Raw genomic sequence first — 6,000 nt, 5'->3', positions numbered from 1 at the left:
TCAAGGAGAAAGAGGTAGAGAGACCCTCCGATTTCTCCCACTCAAGCTCTCTTGCCCTCTTTTGAGTCTTTCTGAGGTGAATGTGAGCGGTTCTGTCCGAGTCATGGGTAGATCCTTTGATTACCTACTTAAGTGACGAATGCTCCCGTCCCAACCCAGCTGCTATTCCATCAGCATACGGATAGCAATAATCTCTTTTTTTATAGATGTTATTCTGTCTGTATACAGATAACGAGAATCCATTATATAGCCGTTGCTCTATCTAAAGTCTGAGTAACGAAACTCATCTCATACAGTCCTTACTCTGTCCGACAACAGAGAGGCAAGCCGATCGTTCGTCTCCACCTGAACCGTGGGACATCGCATATTTCATATTTGATACATTTTCATTTATTTCTTGTATTTCTTGACAGGTATCTGTCTCTCTCCTTCTTATTATTTTTGGCATAATGTAGACCATTAAAGTAACTTGCTTTAGTGTACATAGTAAATGATTTTTTTTTCTTTGTCATGTTTAGTATATCATAATCTAGCCTTGCATGTTGATATAGAATGTATTATTAATGGAGAATATTAAAAAATAAGCATCTAGTAGAAAGATCGGTTTATCCGGACAAGGTGGGTGCCTAATACCATCCCACTCTCGTAACCGGACTACTTACCCTGAATCTCTGACCAGACCATATGGAATCACGTAGCCCTTTCCACTAATCCCGGATGTGGCTACACCCATTGGGTCCTAGGCCCTAATCCTAGGTGGCGATTCCATTTCTTTATGAAGCATGATCCCAATTCCTATAATGATATGGCGGAACGATATGCCGTTATTCATCGAAACCAATCATTATAGCCATAAGGCTGAGTAACCCTCGTCCCGAGGACCATGGTACTTACACTTGAGAGTAAATAATAATGAACAAAGCAGGTGAAACTGACTCACCTTGGTGAATACCATGAGATGGTGTGACACTCCCACGAACAGCCCAAAGTGTTTTGAGTAGTTGAGACACCGATAACTGTTTTGGATATGTCCTATCCCAAATGAAGTGTCTCATCCAAGTATACGAGAAAACCATTTCCTATTACAATGGATATTGACAGCAAAAAATCAGAATAATATATTACTTTGGAATTAAGATCAATTTAACATATGATATGAGCCTAGAAAAAGTGAAATGTTGGAGATGTTAATTAGTTATTAATCTTTTAGATATGGAGTGGAACCTTAGGATCTGAGCTAGGCATTCTAGAACTTTCCACCAAATCTGGCAATCAATCTCATCTGCATGTTAGGAGTAAGGTGCAAGCCTTCCAAGATTCCTTTATTGACACTCCCCGCAATAGATTCATGGTTTCTTTTTGGGACTTACTGACTCGGCTTGTGGCTCTCGTTGCTTCCACCTCTGAAGGGTGGTTTTGTTCATGAATGTATAGGTTTTTTTTTTTTTTTTTTTTGGGGGGGGGGGGGGTTTCTCCGGCCTTTCTTGTAAGGGGCTCCTTTTATTTCCTATGTTTTTTTGAATATATTGATTATTCATTAAAAAAAAAATTCTTTCTAATGCATAGCATGGTTTGTATAGAGATTGCAATAAGGTTTTGTTGGGTCTAGCACAAACCCCAATTTTATTTACATGCTTTCTCTGGAAGGTGAGTTCATTACTTAACTAGTATCACTCTCCACTCTCCACTCTCCACTCTCCATGCATGAAATGTACGTATATAAAGGTCATCACAAACACAATGTCCCACTCCCCATGCCCATTCTATTGGGAAAACAATTAGTTGAGTTGAGAAACTCGATTTAAATTTAGGGAAAGAGATCACTACCTGGTCGTCCCATGATTTGTACACCAGCATCAGGGCCAATGAAGGAGTGCACTTGGGTATCTACCCAGGGGACAGGGGTGTCATTTTATGGTGACCTGTGAGAGGGCGTAGGGGGCACCACCAACCAGGGATCTTTTCCCCTAAAATTTATTTTCACATGGAAATAAAATATTATTCATGTACCTATAGCAAGTCCCATTTAATTGGGAAAAAGGCTTAGTTAGCATTCCACATGGAAATAAAATGACATGGTAGATTGGCAGCCTCCCTGGCTTACATGGTGGTGATGCGCAAAGTAGGGTTACGCTAGTGTGTGCACTGGTGTGGTGGGGTGTATGTAGGGTGTTGGCGATGGGGGCGAAGGGTGCTGGGGCTAGATATGGCGCTGGAGCTTGAGGATGACGTTGGAGGAGCTTGAGGATGACGATGATGCTGAGTTTTTTCTTATCGCAAATTATTCCCCCCCCCCTCCTATCAAGTCACGTAGTCTGAAAGGACTCATGTACCAGGAACCTCATCTACCACATAGATAGGTCAATCCATCAAGGATACCAAGTCTATCATGACACTATGTCTCTCAGGAAGACGATTACCAAGTCTATCGTGACACCACGTTTTACGGGAAGACAACCAGTCAAGGATGAGCCCTGCTACTCAGGGACTCTATCACCTACGACGGACACTCTACATCAACTGGGACTCTCCACACCGCCATGCTCTACTTTAAAAGGCAAGGTACTCAGCCCCATCAGGGGACATCTTAACTCATCTTGAATACTACTCTTCATCTGTTTGCTCAGAGAGATCTAACTTAGGCATCGGAGAGTCCTAGACCAGAACCACACTGGTTCTCCTTTGTCACCCAGGGTCTTTTGCAGGTTACGACACTCGAAGGACCACTGAGCGATTTCTTGACGCAATAAGAGCGATTTGTATCTGCTCGGGGGAGGAAGGTTTGGGTTACACAAGGTAGAGATGTAAACGGTTGGTCGAAAATCCGAATTCAACCTGTATCTGAATCCATCTGAATCCATTTAGAGGTATTTGTATTGGCTAGGAAATATGTAGATTTGATCACATCCGATCCGTATCCGAGCCAAATCTGATCCGTTTATAGGCCTAGAACCGATGCCCATATTATGTTGTCACAATCAATTTTCTTAAGAGAGACTAAGTGGGAGGGGGGCAGAGGCTTGCATCCTAAGCAAAGGGAAAAGATGGACCAACAAATAGAATGGGGATAGATGGCAAGACCAAAGCAGAATGGGATGGAGAAGGGGTAGACTGTAATGACCCCAGATTCTACAGAGCTGGGCCTACATAGCCAGACCAAGCAAGGAATGTACTTGTAAATCATACATAGCGGAAGACTTCAGTAAAAATAGGGTTAACAACATTACTTCCATCATTCATTTAGTTGATCTAAGATATTACAAAACATGGGGATTGATCTAATGGAACTAAACTAAAATCTTAACATGTCTCTGGTACAAACTTAATCTTGAAGTATATACATTCAAACCTTAAAATTTTTTATTTACATCTAATTTGAAACACTATAGAACATGATGATCACATATTGTTTGAGTTACATCAAAATATTAACATCTATACATCTAGTCATTCCCAAAAATACATAAGATGAAATGTCTAGAATTCATCCGCCCTGGCAACTCTTTTCCCTTGTTGGTACGACTATCATCTAGTACAAAAGAATGAACAAAAGAGGAGTGAGTTAAAAGTCCAGTGAGTAAAACATACTTAATCATGCTATCAATTCATAGTCAATGTATATAACAAGAGTATATCCGTTCGAATGCTCACACACCCAATGTTCATTCTTATCATTTACATAAACTGAGGCTTTGCCATACGACACAACTCCGGACTTGCCTGACTATCTCACTCAAGCCCACAAAGAGCGAGTCATTCTACCCAAAGGGAGGGAATCATTCAATTTCACCTCAAGCCCACAAGGAGCAAGGCATTCTACCCGAACATAGAGAATCATTCAGTCTCATCTCAAGCCCACAAGGAGAGAGGGTTTCTACTGGCTAAGCAAAGCATCCTATCCGAAGGTAGGGCATCTCAACCGTTTCTGCGAGGCTTTCAATTGGTCCAACCAAGCATCTCACTACTTGAGTGAGGAACATACCTAACCCTCAACCAACATATACGAACATTCATACATTTGACTCATAATAATGCTAATTCAAATTTAAAAAATACAATAAATATAGGGATTCAAAGTAAATCACAAAGCTTACCTTTAATTCTCAATTCACACTTCCAAAAGGGTTTTTGAAACCCAGTCCCTCAGTTTATCTTTCGATTCCTTCCACTGAGTTTTAGATCTCTTTCAAACTACTCCAAAGATTCTTGAATTTGTGGGCGTAGTGCATCAATTGATCAATAACAACCTTTATCATGGCAATCACCAACCCTCATCAATAATTTTCCAAAAATCCTTTTTATAGCTCTTAATAAAGTCCAAAACTATGACATTTCAATCACCTAGCATGGAAGTTTAACTTACCTCAATTCACAACCTACAGAAATCAAAATCCCTTTCAATTCCTTCACCATAGTCTCAGCTCCTTTGGGAAGTTAAAACCCAACTCATCAATGTTTCAAAATCACTTGCCATGGATAAAATTCCTACTCATAATTTCCTCTGTTCACAGACTCAGCAGCAAAGCACTCAACTTCTTCTCCTTAACTCTCTTTTTCTTGCTCAGATTCTCAGCAGTATGGATGGTAACTGTTAGAGCAAAACATCAATCAAACCACGAAAAGAAATAAAAACAAAGCAAGATGACACAGAGATTTAACGTGGTACATCCACGGGCGAAGGCGAAGCTGTTTCACTATATAAATCGGAGAAAGTTACAATGGAGATCCCTCAAGAACACACCAATTTGGCGCTGCTGCTCTCTCTCCCAGAAACCCTAAATCGAAAACCCCAAAAATTCTCACTCACAAAATGGGTAAAGAACATAAATACTCCTCCATAGGATCTGGGTCGATCCATCGGATCGGGTTGAACCGTATCGCGAGGACTTCGGCCCCGCACCCCCAACGAGATCAGTGATGAGCTCCGGGCTTGGGCCCTCCACGACCATCACAGATCTCAAAAAAAGTTCCATTCGGATCGCCACCAAAAATATCAGAACGGGTCATTCTTCAAAACAAGTCCAAGAATTCGAAACACACATAACAATAACAATAAGGAAATGAACTCCCTGCTACAACAACACTCTTCTTCTTTACACACAATGCCCCGTGGAAGCCTTGTAGTATTTATATTGCACAAGGGAACTTCCAAAAATACCCATTAAGATTCCTTAGTCCACTAATATTTCAGCCAATGAAAACTCATGCATCTTCACCTAACTCTTTTCTTTACAAAAATATCCTTGCCATTAACCCATATGGCCATATTCAACTTGCTACCTACAGATTTCATCAAGACAAAAAAAAAAACTTGCTACCTACAGAATCCAAGCACATGGACCCAATTAACCCAACTCTTAAATTGAACCATGAAACCAAGATTAAACCCAATCTATACATTGCAAAACCAATTAAATCAATAAATTCTTATAATAAAACAAAGTCAAGCAAGAAATAATATATTAATAACGATTACACATATTAAAATAATTAACACAGTACAACCATCGATATAATATTATATAAATAGTCCAAGCTATCCATATAAATTAATATAAATAAATACAAACAATAATAAAGTCAAACTAAACAAACCATATAATATCATACAATGAAACAATAGAATAATACACCCAACATGAAAATATTAATATAATAATCCAAACATTATCAGCCAATAAAACGTTATATAGTAACCACACACTTACTTTAAACTATACAACTTCCAAACAGGCTTCCTCCAACATCCCAAAATCAAATCTGCCGGCACAACAAAAGAAATAGGGAAAAAGACCTCTAGTTGGTGGTGTTTCCTATGCTCTCCAATGGGTCAGCATGTCTGGGTATCTATCTTAGGGGCAGAGATGTCATCTTGTGGTACCTGTGACTCTGTGAGAGGGCGTAGGAAACCCCACCAAGTAACTTGCTCAAAGAAATACTATTAACTAAAAGAGGTAAAAGAGGTTGGGAAGACAGATTTCAACAAAAAATCATGTACAT

The sequence above is a fragment of the Telopea speciosissima genome, chromosome 11 (genome assembly GCF_018873765.1).
Source record: "Telopea speciosissima isolate NSW1024214 ecotype Mountain lineage chromosome 11, Tspe_v1, whole genome shotgun sequence".
Classification (NCBI taxonomy): domain Eukaryota; kingdom Viridiplantae; phylum Streptophyta; class Magnoliopsida; order Proteales; family Proteaceae; genus Telopea; species Telopea speciosissima.
Note: the sequence above shows the minus strand (reverse complement) of the source record.